Source organism: Canis lupus, chromosome 9 (assembly GCF_048164855.1).
Source record: "Canis lupus baileyi chromosome 9, mCanLup2.hap1, whole genome shotgun sequence".
NCBI lineage: Eukaryota > Metazoa > Chordata > Mammalia > Carnivora > Canidae > Canis > Canis lupus.
This window is the reverse complement of record NC_132846.1, coordinates 74,406,111-74,422,744: the sequence shown is the minus strand read 5'-3', so window position 1 is coordinate 74,422,744 and position 16,634 is coordinate 74,406,111. Positions and strand designations below refer to the sequence as shown.

The 16,634-nt window shown below is 55.7% G+C and overlaps 1 long non-coding RNA gene across 1 annotated transcript; it reads left to right on the top strand.

Moving 5' to 3' along the window:
* Positions 1–9,426: 9,426 nt before the first annotated feature.
* On the top strand, positions 9,427–12,858 carry LOC140640594 (uncharacterized). Its single transcript, XR_012037320.1, has 2 exons — positions 9,427–9,985; positions 11,627–12,858. It is a non-coding gene; the product is annotated as an uncharacterized lncRNA (long non-coding RNA).
* The last annotated feature ends 3,776 nt before the right edge of the window (positions 12,859–16,634 follow it).

Sequence of the window (16,634 nt, the reverse complement as noted above, 5' to 3'; positions counted from 1 at the left end):
TGGTCTTGATTTCGTTGAGTTCTGCTAGAATCTTAATTAACTCTCTTTTTCTGCTTGATGTAAGATCTATTTACTGTTTTTTCTCTAGCTCCTTTAGGTGTAAGGTTAGCTTTTGTTTTTTTTTTTGTTTTGTTTTGTTTTTTTAAGGTTAGCTTTTGTATTTGAGTTCTTTCCAGTTTTTGAATGGATGCTTGTATTGCGCTGTATTTCCCCCTCAGGACTGCTTTTGCTGTATCCCAAAGATTTTGAATGGTTGTATCTTCATTCTCATTAGTATCCATGAATCTTTTTAATTCTTCCTTAATTTCCTGGTTGACCCTTTCATCTTTTAGCAAGATGGTCCTTAACCTCCATGTGTTTGAAGTCCTTCCAAACTTCTTGTTGTGATTTAATTCTTATTTCAAGGCATTATGGTCTGAGAATACGCAGGGGATGATCCCAATCTTTTGGTATCAGTTAAGACCTGATTTGTGACCCAGTATATGGTCTATTCTGGAGAAAGTTCCATGTGCTCTTGAGAAGAATGTGTATTCAGTTGAGTTTGGATGTAAAGTTCTGTAGATATCTGTGAAATCCACATGGTCCAATGTATCATTTAAAGCTCTCATTTCTTTGGAGATGTTGTGTTTAGAAGACCTATCGAGTGTAGAAAGTGCTAGATTGAAGTCACCATGGGTAGGAAATATCAGAAAGGGAGACAGAACATGAAGACTCCTAACTCTGGGAATTGAACTAGGGGTGGTGGAAGGGGAGGAGGGCAGGGGGTGGGGGTGAATGCGTGACGGGCACTGAGGGGGGCACTTGATGAGATGAGCACTGGGTGTTATTCTGTATGTTGGCAAATTGAACACCAAAAAAAAATAAATTTATTACTAAAAAAAATATGTCACCACGAGTTAAACTCATAGCCTCACCAACCGTCTTGTGAAAGAATGATTCTGGAAATCCCAGACCTTGGGGACTGGGCTGGGGACAGGTGTGTAGTCTCTGGTGAAGCCCGGGGCCTTGGCCATCCACATCGTCTGACCACAGCCTTGGCAGCCGAAGCATCCTGCCCCTCACACTGACCAGGGACAGCAGATCTGGGGTGTAAGAGCCCTGTGACGAGACCCTGAGCATGACGCTGAGCCCACCACCATTTCCAAGGGTCCGCTTGGGGACGAGGCAGGGTCACAGGCATGCCAAGTGAAATGCACAGTCTGCCGGTTTGTGCTGCCAAACGCTTGGGTTGGAGGAGTAAGAAGGCTCTCCGTGCCTCACACCCAGCAGCCTGGACATCTCTGGGGTTTTGCCAAGCTCATCAATGTTGGTGATCCAACTAGAGGTTATATACCTTGATGCATTTCCTAAGCAACTGCAAGTGACACTCATGGCCTGCAGAGCAGGTGACCATGGCCATGGCTGAACCTTGACCATGAGCGTGGCCTGCCTGTATTGTCAGGGCAGCAGCAAGGGGCCTGGGCTGTGGGAGCCAGAAATGTGGGGAGCTGTATCAGGAGCGTGTCATGGCCAGGGACCAGAGGACCCTCACTTTACCAGGCTGTGGCCAACGATGTTTTACAAAGTGGCCACAGAGATATTCCTAGGACCATGGGCTCCTCCACCACTTTACCCTGCCCCTTGCAGAGGTGGCCCACTCCCCTCCCACCTAGGAGGGGAGCTCAGGAGGTGTGTGACTACCTCCATGGGGTTCAGGCTGTAGAAGAGCCATGCCTGGTCTCTAAGTTCAAGACCTAAGCAGACATGCCTTGTCCTGGGGGTCTGCCCTTGGGCACTGTGCAGCAGTCCAGTGAATACAGTCCAGCTAATGGTGCCAGAATGGAGAGTCCCAAGGACGAAGGGGCCCAAGGGAGCCACCCAGCCCAGGTGCCAGACTGCAGTAGGAGCCTGCAGCCTAACTAAGATGAGTGTGAGCATGGCAGGGAGGAGGGCCCATGGCCACAGACCCTGGCATGACAGGCCAAGAGCCCTGGGCATACCCACAAACCACCAGACCAGATGTTGGCCCTTAGACATGCTGCTGCTGGGGAAAAACCCAAATCTGGGGAGTGGTAAGAGGCCAGAGCATGCACCCACCCACCAGCTGGGGAAGCAGCCACCCCCACCCCCACCATAATTGCCTCCCTGGAGCTTTTAGGGAGGTTGCTACAGTGTTCCTAGGGGTCCTGATCCAGGCCCACCATGGAAACAAGGCACAGCCCAGGGCTACATACTGTGGCACTCCTGACACAAGAAATTGAGGGTTCCTGTCCTGGGCATAGGTGTCTGGGCCATGACACACAGGGCAGGACAGAGCCTGCACAGTCTCACTGACAAGAGCATCAGCCTCATCACCACCCTGAGCTCTGTCCATGCACATCAGACTCCTTTGTCTTCCACATCACAAGTGGGGCTGAGATGATACCTTCTGAGATCACAGGACAAGGCTCCAGTGATTTGTAAGAGCTGCCACCATGGATGGTGACAGGGCAGATGGCATTCTCCTGGGAGGACAGGACAAAGCCCAGGGTTACAGCCACACAGCGTGCTGGCCAGGGCACAGAGAAGATCCCACCAGGGTTGGGGTCCCTGAGGGCCCAGGGAGGGCCGGTGGCTCTGGGGAGTAGGGACCAAGCTTCAGGCATATCCCTACAGGAGCTTGAGAGCAGACAGCAGCACATGGGGCCGTCCCAGGGCTCCAGTCTCCCACCAGGGCCCCTGGGTACCCATCACACCCAACCCACACTACCCACAAAAGGAGCCTAGGCCGACTGCAGACTCCCCAAGGCCCTGTAAGACAGAAACCAAACAGAAAAAAGGGAACTTCAGGATGCTGACCAGGCCATTTGGTTTTGAAGCTATGTTAATCTTCCCAGGGCTGCTGGGACCTAGGAAGCAGGGCTGTGGGCACAGAGCTCAGCCACAAGGAGCCCCAGGGGGGTTTTGTCAGAGCAGGGATAGGGCAGGTTGCAGGGGGACCAAGGCTGCAGGGGGACCAAGGCTGCAGGGAAGCCACGGTCACAGCCCGGACCCAGATGAGTGAGGTGTGCTTGGAGCCAGGACAGAGGGAGGGAGGGAGGTAGGGCAGTAGAACCAGCCACAGGACCTGAGGAGACACCAGGCCCTCAGGACCCATGGAGGCAGCAGCAGCTGAGCTGGTAACGGGGAGGGCAGGCTGCCCGCGGGCCTATGTGACATCCCAAGAACACATCGGTCGAGTGCGACGGGACGAGCACACCCAGCCAATATCGGTGGATGCACAACACACTGATGGTGGGGGGGAAGGACCTGGACCATCAAGGAACATGACGGGCCCGGTGGGCAGGAGCCTGAGGGCTGCCCTTCATCACACCTGCAGGGGCCCAAGCCTGGACTGCATGAGTCACTGCAGGAGCAATGTCTAGATGGACAGGTGAGTCCCAGGTGAGGACGTGGGGGGGCCTGACTCACCAGAGGAGGGGAAGACACTGCAGGGAGCCCAGGGCCTGTCCAGGTTAATGAAGTGGCTCAAGCCCCTGGGAGGGTAACAGGTGAGGGGAGAGCGGCCCTGGGCTGCATCAGATGAGCAGCAGGTGAGTTGGGGTGGAGCAGGGGGGCCATTTTAAGCTCATGGGACCCAGAGCCCAGGTCAGCAGAGGGGCTGAGGGGTGGATCCACATGGACAGAGCCCAGGGGTGAGGGTAGAATCCAACTTAGAACCCTGGGTGTGAGGCGGGCCACAGGTAATGGGCAGACCTGGAACACACAGACTGTGGTGGGGCTCAGTGAGCTCTGGGGACATATCCTAGGAAGCAGGGCAGGGGCTGCCATGTCCATGAGATCCTGGGACCAGGAGAGAGCAGCCCGGGGTGAGCAGGAGCCAAGGGGGGCACCACGAGCAGAGGGTTGCCCGCGGACCCAGAGAACAGGGAAGCTGGTGCAGGTGAGCAGGGCAGGTGGGAGACAGAGGGGCAGGGGTCACCCCAGGAGTCCAGGGAGCAGGGGAGCTGATGCAGGTGAGCAGGGCAGTGGGGGAGCAAGAGGGGCAGGGGTCACCTCAGGAGCCCAGGGAGCAGGGGAGCGGGTGCCATGGAGCAGAGCAGGTGGGGGAGCAGGAGGGGCAGGGGTCACCCCAAAGCTTAAGGAGCCCAGGAGCTAGTGCAGGGGAGCAGGGGAAGTGAGGGAGCAGGAGAGGCAGGAGTCACCACAAGACCTCACAGGGCAGGAGGAGCAGGTACAGGTGATCAGGGGCCAGCGGGAGAACAGGATGGGCAGGGGTCACCCCAGGAAATCAGGGGGCAGGGGGAGCTGGTGTAGGTGAGCAGGAGGAGGTGGGGGAGTAGGAGGGGCAGGGGTCACCCCAGGAGCTCAGGGAGCAGGGGAGCTGGCGCAGGTGAGAAGGGCAGGGGGGAGTAGAACAGCAGGAGTCACCAAGGAGCTCAGGGAGCAGGGGAGCTGGAGCAGAGGAGCAGGGCAGGTGGGGGGAAAGAGGGGCAGGGGTCACCCCAGGAGACCAGAATGCAGGGGAACTGGTGCAGGTGAGCAGGGCAGGTAGGGAAGAAGCAGGGAAGGGGGTCACCCCCAGGAGCCTGGGGAACAGGGGGAGTGGGTGCAGGGGAGCAGGGGCACCTCAGAGAACAAGAGGGGCAGGGGTCACTCCAGGTCATATCCAGCAGGGGAGCTGGTGAACAGGGCAAGTGGGGGAGGAGGAGGGGCAGGAATCACCCCACAGCTCAAGAAGCCCAGGAGCTGGTGCAGTTGAGCAGGGTAGGTGGGAGAGCAGGAGGGGCAGGGGTAACCCCAGGAGCCCAGGGAACAGGGACGGGGTGCAGGTGAGCAGGACAGGAAGGGGAGCAGGAGGGCAGGGGTCCCCAAGGAGCCCAGGGAGCAGGGAGTGGGTGCAGGGGTGCTAGTGTAAGTGAGCAGGGTAGGTGGGGAGCTGGAGGTGCAGGGGTCATCCAGGAGTACAGGGAGTAGGGGAGCTCATGCTGGGGAACAGGGGCAGGTGGGTGAGTAGAATGGGCAGAGGTCACCCCGAGCCCAGGGAGCAAGGGAGCTGGTGCAGGTTAGCAGGGCAGGTGGAGGAGCAGGAAGGGCAGGAGTCACCCCAGGAGTCCAGGAAGCAAGGAGCTGCTGCAGGTGAGCAGGGTCAGATAGGGAACAGGAGGGGCAGGGGTCTCCCCCCTGGCCCCAGGGGTCAGGAGATCTGGTGCAGGTGAGCAAGGGCAAGTGGGGAACAGGAGGGGCAGTAGTAACCCCAGGAGCCCAAGGAGCAGGGGAGATGGTGTAAGTGGGCAGGGTAGGTGGGGAGCAGGAGGAGCAAGGGTTATGCCAGGAGCTCAGGAAACAGGGGAGCTGGTGCAGGAGAGCAGGGGCCCCTGAAGGAGCAGGCGGGGCAGGAGTCACCCGGAAGCCCAGGGAGCAGGGGAGCTGATTAAGGTGCGCAGGGCAAGTGGGAGAGCAGGGGGGGGGTCACCGCAGGAGCTCAGGCAGCAGGGAGTTGTTGCAGGTGCCCAGGGCAGGTGGGGGAGCAGGAGGTTCAGGGATCACCCCAGGATCTCAGGGAGCAGGGGAGCAGGTGAAGGGGAGCAGGTGCAGGGGACCGGGAACAGGTGGGGGAGCAGAAGAGGCAGGGGTCACCCCAGGAGCCCAGGGAGAAGGGAGCAGGTGCAGGGGAGCAGGGCAGATGGGGAGCAGGAGGGGCAGGGGTGCGCTCAGATCTCAGCTCAGCAAGTTCCCAAAACATGCCCCGTCTCGGAGGCCCAGGGGGGCAGGGAGGTGCCGCCTTGTTCCAGAATGTCAGCACTGAGACCTGAGCCCCAGCGAGGCTGGACTGGGTGGTGGCTGAGCTGGCGCTCCCCGCACAAGGGCTGAGAGTTGGGGCAGCTGAGCCTCCTGGAGCTGAGGAGTGTGAGGGGGTGAGGCTGGGTGGGGAGCAGAGCCTCACCGGGAAGGCCTTGGGACCCAGGGGAAGGGGGGCTACTCTAGGAAGGAGGGAGCCACAGGTTTCCAGTCAGGGTAGCAGCGCCATTCTGCAGGCCCCTGAGACAGGCCCGGGAGGGGGCTCATGGCCAGCCAGGTCCCAGGGTGCAGGGCCGAGGATCCAGAGGCAGGAGAACAAGGGGCCTGTGGGGAGCCCAAGGCAGGGCAGCCAGCAGTGGTGGGCATCTGAGGGGCAGCTTCAGGGCCCTGAGCTGAGCAGCAGGGCCCAGGTCCGAGGGGACAAGCCGGCGGGTGGTGGCGTCTGAGCTGCAGCTTACTTGCTGTCACCAGGCAGGACGGGGACAGCCAGGGCAGGGCCGCGCTCCCTCCCACCCCAAGGGGTGCACAGGCTCAGGGCAGCCCTGGGTGTGGGAGGCCTTTGGGAGCTGCCTGGGCCCCAGAGCAGGGGTGGTAAAGGCGAGGGCCAAGACAGGAGCTGCCCTGAGGGATGTCAGGAAGCCATACCTGGAAGGCCTGGGGCAGTCCTGACGGCTTGGGCAGAGACAGGATCCGGGGCCCGGGTGCTTGGCTGCAGAGCCCACTCAGACGTCGTGACACCTGGAGGGCACATGGAAGCTCAGGATGAGAGCTCCGTGCTGAGGGTCCTGGGCAGTGGGTGCAAATCCCTACTGGGGCAATACAGGGTCAGACGGGGATGACAGGCCTGGGCTTAGGGGACCCGCAGGAACCTGCTGGGTATAGGACCCCCAGGCCGGGGCTCCCACAGAGGCTGTGGTCAGGTGGGGCGGCCAGAGAAAACCTGAGTGGGGACCCAGCGGCCGAGGCCCTGGGGACGTGATCCAGGTGGTCACCCAGCACTGACCAGGCTGATGAGTCCAGGTTCTGTGGCCACAGACAGCTGGGCCACGTGCCTGGTGTCCAGACTCCCTAAAGCACGTGGGCGTGGTGCCCATAGCCACCCCAGGCCCAGACCCCTGAGACCCTGGGGGTCTCACAGCCTCCTCTCTTGCAGCCTCCACCACGGCCCCCTCGGTTTTCCCACTGGCCCCCAGCTGTGGGTCCCAATCCGGCTCCACGGTGGCCCTGGCCTGCCTGGTGTCAGGCTACATCCCCGAGCCTGTAACTGTGTCCTGGAATTCCGGCTCCTTGACCAGCGGTGTGCACACCTTCCCGTCCATCCTGCAGTCCTCAGGGCTCTACTCCCTCAGCAGCATGGTGACAGTGCCCTCCAGCAGGTGGCCCAGCGAGACCTTCACCTGCAATGTGGCCCACCCGGCCACCAACACTAAAGTAGACAAGCCAGGTGAGACGTTGGACCTCAGAGAGGGGTCCACTCAGGGACAGGCCAGGTCAGCTGTCTCTCTCGGACCCATGGCACCGGGGAGTGAGTCACCTCAGTCTCCCCGCCCTGAAGGGCTCCCCTTTCTGGGAGGGTGTCCTCTGGGCGTGGCTGCCTGGTCTAGATGACCACAGACTGCATTCCCCACTGTATTCCCGGGACCCATTGGGTGCCACTGGTCGCAGATCCCCTCATGAGCTGGCCTGACCTAAGTTCACCCCATGATCTGTGCCCACCCCGGGCTCCCAGTAACCCCCAGTCTGCTCTCTTTGCAGTGGTCAAAGAATGCGAGTGCAAGTGTAACTGTAACAACTGCCCATGCCCAGGTGAGTCAGCAGGGCCCCGCTCTGCACCCCAAGCAGATGATGCACAACCAAGCACAGCCTTATGGGTTAATGGGTGCTCAAGAGGAAGTCACCCAAACCTGACCTCTGTACGCTGTTTCCCCTTCCAGGTTGTGGCCTGCTGGGAGGGCCTTCGGTCTTCATCTTTCCCCCAAAACCCAAGGACATCCTCGTGACTGCCCGGACACCCACAGTCACTTGTGTGGTGGTGGATCTGGACCCAGAAAACCCTGAGGTGCAGATCAGCTGGTTCGTGGATAGTAAGCAGGTGCAAACAGCCAACACGCAGCCTCGTGAGGAGCAGTCCAATGGCACCTACCGTGTGGTCAGTGTCCTCCCCATTGGGCACCAGGACTGGCTTTCAGGGAAGCAGTTCAAGTGCAAAGTCAACAACAAAGCCCTCCCATCCCCCATTGAGGAGATCATCTCCAAGACCCCAGGTAGGCAGCAGGGCATAGGGGCTGCAGGGAGGAAGAGTTGCCCTATAAACTAAGACCAGCCCTCCATCCTGGTGTTGACCATCTGTGCTGACCCTTTACCCCACAGGGCAGGCCCATCAGCCTAATGTGTATGTCCTGCCGCCATCGCGGGATGAGATGAGCAAGAATACGGTCACCCTGACCTGTCTGGTCAAAGACTTCTTCCCACCTGAGATTGATGTGGAGTGGCAGAGCAATGGACAGCAGGAGCCTGAGAGCAAGTACCGCATGACCCCGCCCCAGCTGGATGAGGATGGGTCCTACTTCCTATACAGCAAGCTCTCTGTGGACAAGAGCCGCTGGCAGCGGGGAGACACCTTCATATGTGCGGTGATGCATGAAGCTCTACACAACCACTACACACAGAAATCCCTCTCCCATTCTCCGGGTAAATGAGCAACACGCCCGGCACCCAGCAAGCCCCCCACCCTTGGCTCTCAGGATCCCATGAGGATGCCTGAGGCCCCATCCTTGTGTACATAACCCCGGGTAGGCACCTGGCATGAAATAAAGCACCCAGTACTGCCCTGGGACCCTGCACGCTGTCATGGTTCTTTCCGGGACAGAGCCCAGGACACCCGGGCACTGGGTGGTACGGGCAGGCCAGCTCTGAGTCTAAGGTGTCACCATTGGTGGGTGAGCTCTGCACCTTGAGTGGGGAGGGCTGCACAGGCTGCCACAACATGGGGCCAGGAGCTGCCTGAGCCTGGGGAGCGCACTTTGCCAGAAGTCCAGCCCCTGTGGGCCCTCAATCCAGCCAGAAGCTAGCCAGGGCTGGGGTGTGTGGATGTGGATGGCAGTAGTTCTCCCCTCCAGGGCCCCTCAGGGAAATGAGCACACAGACCTTCCTGCCTCTGTTCCGAGTTGTGGGACACTGGCCTGTCCTCATGCCCTGGGCTCCCTGTCCCCTGGGCCTGTGGAGAGCTCTGCTTGGTAGCTCTGTGTCAACACAGTAGCCATGCCTGTCCCGTTGGGAGGAAACAGGCCCTGTTTGCCCTCAGACACTCCATCCATGTACAGTCCCACACCCTGCCTCCAGTGAGGAGGTCCCACCTGAGTTCATCCACCCTGGTTCAGGCCCATCCACTCATGGGGACACTCACCCCGTGCCCCAGTGGGGCAGAGGCAGGTGGCCCTGAGTGCCCAGGGGAGGGACCATTGGAGACCTCCACATGGACGCTGAGTCCAGATCCACTGAAAACAAACCCAATGCGCTGAGCACCGCCACCTTCTCACACACACACAGACACACACACACACACACAGAGGTCTACCCTGGGCCTCACACAGGACCAACTGCAGTGCCCAGAGCAGAGCCAGTCTTGGGAACCCTCATCATGGACAACACCCTGGTCCTCCCCCCAACACCTGTCAGCTGCTCAGCAGCTCATCCACACACTGTCCACACCGACCTGCCCTCCTCTGCCCCAGGGAACCTACACCCCCTCTTGAGGTGCACAAAACCCCCACAACCCAGCTTATCCTGATGCTCTCACCCACTTGTTCACTAGAGACACTCCCTGTCACTCTGGGCCCTTTCTTATTCTCTGCTGACCCTCCCACAAGGGCCTGGACCCCCAGGCAAGAGGAGGTGTGGCAGTCAGGGCTCATTCTCCCCACAGGGTCCCAGCACAGGGCAGAGCAGAGAGGGTGCAGGTCCTCCACTTGCCTGGCCCAAGCGGTAGGGCTGGGGTGTGAGGCTGGCACCCAGGGTTGTAGAGGGCTGTGACTGTCCCTCAGGGAATCAACCCCTCAGGCATGCATGAGACTAACCATCCCCTTCCTGTCCAGAACTGATCCTGGATGACAGCTGTGCTGAAGACCAGGACGGGGAGTTGGACGGACTGTGGACCACCATCTCCATCTTCATCACCCTCTTCCTGCTCAGCGTGTGCTACAGCGCCACTGTCACCCTCTTCAAGGTGGGCACACCCGTACTGTCCCCAGACTATGGCCCACTGTCCCATCGCTGTCCTCACCATGTGCCTGCACAGACCCCACAATGCCCACGTGGTGATCCTACAATTTTGCATGATGTCTCTTCGCTGTCCCTTCACTGTCCTCTACCTATCTGTATAATGTCCCCACGGTATCCCCTCACTGTCCCCTCACCATCCTCTCACAATCCTCACACATTCCACAGACTGTCCTCTCGCAGTCTCCTCACAGTCCCCTCATGTCCCTACACTGTGCCTCCACTGGCTCCTCACTGTCCCCTCACTGTCCTCACACTGTCTCCTCAAGGCACCATCACTGCCTTCTCACTCTCTCCTTGCTGTCCCACAGTGTCTCTGCACTATCTCACCTCCTCACTTTCTCTTCACTGTCCTCACACTGTCTCCTCACAGTATCCTCACCGCCTCCTCAGTGTCTCCTCATTGTCACCTAACTGTCCTCTCACTGACTCCTCACTGTCCCCACACTTCTCCTCACTATCCACTCACTGTTTTTTCACTCTCTCCACACATTTCCCACACTTTCTCTTCACTGTCCCTCACTATTTCCTCACTGTCTCCTCACTGTCCCCTCACTGCCCCCACATTGTCCCCTAACTCTCTCCTCACTATCTCCTCACAGTACCCCCATGGTCCCATCACTATCCCCTCACCATCCCCAAAATGTCCCCTCACAGTTCCCACACTGTCACTACACTGTCCACTCACTGTCCTCACATTGTCCCCACATTGTGCCCTAACTGTCTTCTCACTGTCCCCACACTTTATCCTCACATTCCTATCACTGTCTCCTCACTGTCCACTCACTCTCTCCTCATGATCTCTGCAATGTCTCCAATTTCCTCCGATGTCCCTTCATTGTCTTCTCATTGTGTAATCACAGTCCCCTCATAGTTCCCTCACTGTCCTCACATGGTCCCCACACAGTCGCCAAATTGTCCAATCACTGTCCCCTCACTGTGGCCTCAATTTCCTCTCACTCTCCCCTCACTGTCTCCTTCACTTACTCACACTGTCCCCTCATTGTTGTCACTCTGTCCCTTCACATCCCCTCTCTGTCCCCTATTGTCCCTACACTGTTCCCAATTATCCCCTCACTGTTCCCTCACTGTCTCCTCAGAGTCCTCTCAGAGTCCTCTCAATGTCCCCACACTGTCCCCACATATGGTATCCCCTCACCATATACATAATGTCCAAATACTGTCTGCTCACTGTCCCCACACTGTCATGAAAATGTCAGCTTTCTATGCTCTCAGTGTCCCCAAAGGGTCTGCTCACTGTCCTCTCACTATACTCTCACTGAAGCCTCACTGTCTCCACACAGACCCCTCACTCTCTCCTCACTGTCCCCTCACTGTCTTCTCACTATCTGCAAAATGTCCCTCACTGTGCCCACAAAGTCTCATCACTATCTCCTATCTCCTCACTACCCCCACACTGTCCCTTCTCTGTCCCATCCTTGTCCTCTCACTGTCTGCTCCCTCTAACAACACTGTCCCTTCCAGGATCCCCTGACATTACCTAGCCTTGGGGGCAGGAGCTTGGTCATGGAGGGAGGCAGTCTGTGGGGGTCCAGGCCAAGCTCACACCCTCCCCTCCCTGATGCAGGTAAAGTGGATCTTCTCGTCAGTGGTGGAGTTGAAGCGCACGATTGTCCCCGATTACAGGAACATGATCAGGCAAGGGGCCTAGGGCAAGCCCTCTGAGATGGATGTCCAGCATTGCCCTAGACCCCATGTAGGAAATGGGTGCCTCAGTTTGTGCCACTTGCCTGCTTCCAGGCCTGCTCCTCTACTCTCTGACCTCACCAAGCTCTGACCTCACGGTCATCCTGGGCCTGCACCTCCACCATCTGGCCTCGTGGCCACCATGGGCTGTCCCTGCCCCTGACCCACTGTCTGGAGAATCAAGAGAACACCAAGAATGCCCCCAACCTGAGCTGATGGACACCTGCTGGCCATCACCAAGATATGCCTGGGGCCATGTAGACACTAAGGCATTGGGCAGTATGGCCCTCAGGGGATGGCCCCTGGGTAGACCAGCTCATTCGTTCCCACAGGAGGCAGAGAGCTGGAGAGCTCAGTGTCTATCTGGGCAGGGTATGGCCTCTGTGCACACCCTGTCCAGACCAGGCTCCTGAATGCAGGATGTCCCCAGACAGGCACGTTCCAGCACATCAAGAGGAAGCCATGGTCTGCTGTCACCCAACAGGGAAACCCTTGACATGTCGCTAATAGTCAGTCAGGTCTTCCCCACCAGAGGAGACCACAGTGAGAGGGCCCGGGCCTGAGGCTGCTGCAGGAGCCCCACACCTGCTGGACGACAACACTTGGGGAAGAAGTTATGTCACCCAGACAGGCCTCCTGGAGAGGGGCTTGCTGACCTGGTCTCAGGCAGAGGGACACAGGCTCCATGGACAGAGCTGGAGGGTCCTGGGAGGCTAAGGCAGCAGACCCAGCCCACTCTGTCCTGTGGCCTGGACCTGAGCCCCATGGGGCAGGAACTCCTTCTAGCTTGCAGTTCTGGGGGAGAAGAATGGGGGGCAGAGAGAGAGCCTGCAGCCATGGATAATGGCCGGGGGGCCCCTACACCTGGATCTCTGCCTGTCCTGGAGCTACTGCCAGGTGGGAGCCCCTATATGGCCTGAGACGGCCATGCCGGGGAGAAGAAGCAGAGCCCCTGTGCCCCCTGGGAGAGAATGTGCAGGGATCATGCAAACAAAAGCCACTGTTGTAGCTTGGCTAGCTTGTTTTAATCTCTTTACAATTCTGGAGCATATTAAATTCCTTACAGATTCTTTCTTTTTGTAAAGACAATAAAATCTTCAAAAATTCCAGAAATCACTGGGGAAAGACTTCCTCTGTCAATGGGCGAGTGAAATCCACAGCCATGCCACACCATGCATTGGCTCCCTCCAGATGTCGGAGTCGGGTGGGGAGCAGACCCAGCCTGGGGCTGGAGGCACAATGACTGCCACCCTGGCTGTGGACAGAGCAACAGGCATGTGTTGGATGTGTATTAGTCAGTGAAGGCTGCAAGACAAAGACCCCCATTCTGGCATCTTAAACCACATGCATTTATGCTTTCACAGTCCTAGTAGCCGGCAGTGGGAGATGCAGGCCTCACATGGCCCCTCCCCATGTCCTCCTCCAGCTGACCTCCTGTACTGCCCATATCCTGACACCTGCTCTTACAAGGACAGGAGTCCATGTGGAAGACCAGCAATGCTGATGGGGCTAATTACCTCCTTTCACCTTGTTACCTCTCAAAGAACCCATCTCAAATCAGCCACAATCTGAGGTCCTGTGTCAGGGCACAAGACTTGTGGGACACATTTGGGTGAGCACAGGCCTGTTGGGTCCACGCACAAGGACCAGATGGGATCACTAGTGAAGACCAGGCCAGGCGAGACCGTGGGGAGAGCATTGGCAAAGACAAGCAAAGCAGGATGCCAGTCAAGTGATCAGGCACCGATCAGGAGGGATGTTGCAAACTTATTAAACTCCACAGCAAAGAAACAAACAATCCAATCATGAAATGGGCAAAATACCTGAACAGAAATTTCACAGAGTAATACATAGACATGAGCAACAAGCACATGAGAAAATGCTCCACATCATTGGCCATCAGGGAAATATAAATCAAAACCACAATGAGATCCCACCTCACACCAGTGAGAATGGGGAAAATTAACAAAACAGGAAACAACAAATGTTGGAAAGGATGTGGAAAAAGGGGGACCTTCTTGCACTATTGGTGGGAATGTGAACTGGTGCAGCCACTCTGGAAAACTGTGTGGAGGGTCCTCATAGAGTTAAAGATAGAACTGCCCTGGGGGCACTTGGTGGGATGAGCACTGGGTGTTATGCTATATGTTGGCAAATTGAACTACAATTTAAAAATATAGAACTGCCCTACGACCCAGCAATTGCACTGCTGGGATTTACCCCAAAGATACAGATGCAGTGAAACGCCGGGACACCTCCACCCTGATGTTTATAGCAGCAATATCCACAGTAGCCAAACTGTGGAAGGAGCCTCAGTGTCCATCAAAAGATGATGGATAAAGAAGATGTGGCCTATACATAAATTGGAATATTCCTCACCCATCAGAAACGATGAATACTCACCATTTGCTTCGACGTGGATGGAACTGGAAGGTGTTATCCTAAGTGAAGTAAGTCAGTCAGAGATGGACAATCATCATATGATTTCACTCATCCAAGGAATATAAAAAATAGTGAAAAAGATTATAGGGGAAAGGAGAGAAATGAGTGGGAAAATCAGAGAGGGAGACAGAACATGGGAGACTCCAAAATCTGGGAAACAAACAAGGGGTAGAGGAAGGGGAAGTAGACGGGGGATGGGGTGACTGGTGACAGGCACTGATAGGGGCACTTGATGGGATGAGAACTGGGTGATATACTATATGTTGGCAAATCAAACTCCAATAAAAAAATATAATTTTTTTTAATTTTAAAAGAAAGGAAGGACACTGCAGGGAATCTTGTGTGAACTCCACTTGGGGATAGAGTGACCATGTTTTCCAGGTAAATGAGGAGTGAGGGCAGGTGGGGCATCAATAAAGACTAGGGAAACGTTGTTCTCATGCTGGTCTCCTTAGGCCTCAGTACCTGGGCCAGCAGGCTGGAGTCGAGATTCTGTCCCCGTGGTTACTGGGAGGTCTCAGTTCCTCAAGAGACACCCCTAGGTTGTAGGAGACACACACGACTCAGAGGCAGAGGCAGGACCACACTGTGTCCTCCTTGCAGATACCAAAAGCAGACAGAGCTATACCCTCACCCTTGGACTATAACACCTCCTCTGTGAGTACTATCACCCACCAGGCTCTGGGGCTCCCACCTGTGACCTTTCTAGCACATGGATGACCCTCACCTCCCACATAAACCCTGTGACACACACACAGTATTTGACATTTATATAAGCAGAGATTATGTATCAGAAAACTCAGTAGTAAAAGATTCAGAGGAAATACATTAGAAGTAGGAGATAGAGACCCAGAGTCACAGACCTAGGAAGAAAAGAATTAGAATTAAGAGAAAGAGATCCCCAGTCACACAAGTAGGAGGAGAATGATGGGAGGTAAGAGATGAAGATGCAGAGCTACAGGCCCAGGAGGAGAAGGATGAGATGTAAGAGATAGAGACAAATAGTCACACCAGCAGGAAGTGAATAATGAGAATTAAGAGATAAGAGACGAGGAGTCACAGAACCAGGAGAGGAATGAGGAGAAGTGAGGGATAGAGACTCAAGGTCACAGAACCTGGACACAGAAAAATGAGACGCAAGAGATAGAGACCCAGAGTCACACAACAGGAGGAAAATGATGAGACATAAGAGAAAGAGATGCAGAGTCACAGAAACAGAAAAGGAAGGATGAGAAGTAAGAGATGGAGAACCAGAGTCACATAAGCCGGGGGAGAATGATCAGGGGTAAGAGATATAGATGCAGAGTTACAGAATCAAGAGGGGAATTATGAGAAGTAAGAGAGAGAGTCCCAAACTGAAAGAACCACAGCATAAGTATGACAGGTAGGAGATAGAGACCCAGTGTCACAGAACAAGGTGGAGAATGATGAGAGTAAGATAAAAAGACCCAGAATCACAAAACTAGGAGGTGAATGATGAGAGGTAAGAGGTAAACACCCAGGTCACAGAACAAGGAGAAGAATGAAATAAGGTAAGAGATAGAAGCCCAGAGTCACTTAAGCAAGAGGTGAATGAAGAGACATAAGAGATAGAGATGCAACATTGCATCACCAGGAGAATGATGAGAAGGGATAGATACCCAGAGTCACAAAACCAGGAGGTGAATGATGAGAAGCAATAGATAGAGAGACAGAATCACAGAACCAGCAGGAGAATGATGAGAGGTAAGACTTAGAAACCCAGAGCCACAGGACCATAACGAGAATGAGAGGTAAGAGATACAGCCCCAAGTCACAGACCCAGGAGATAAATGTGAGAGATAAGAGATAGAGACCCTACGTTACAGAGCAAGGTGCACATAGATGAGAGGTAAGATATAGACAGAGAGCCACAGAATCAGTAGGAGAATGATGAGAGAAAGAGATGAGATGAGAGACCAGGGTCACAACCAAATAGAGATTGATGGAAGGTAAGAGATAGGGACCAAGAGTCACAAAACAAGAAGGGGGGATGGATGAGTGGTAAAAAAGTGAGACCAGGTGGCAGAATGAGGAGGTGAAAGATGAGAGGTAAGAGAGAGAGACCCAGAGGCACAGAATCAGGAGGTGAATGATGAGAGATTAGAGAAACAACCCAGAGTCACTGAACCAGGAGATGAATTATGAGATGGAAGAGATAGAGTTCCAGAGTCAAGAATCCGGAGAAGATTAATGAGGGGTAAGAGAATGAGACCCAGAGTCACACAAAAAGGAGGAGAATGATGACAGGTAAAGGATAGTGACCCAGAACAGGAGGAGACAAATGGGAAGTTAGAGATAGAGACCCAGAAGCACAGATACAGAGTAGTAAGAGATAGAGACCCAGGATACAGAACTAGATGGTGATTGATGAGAGATAAGAGAGAGAGACCCAGTGTACAGAACAAGGTGGAGAAATGTAAGTGGTA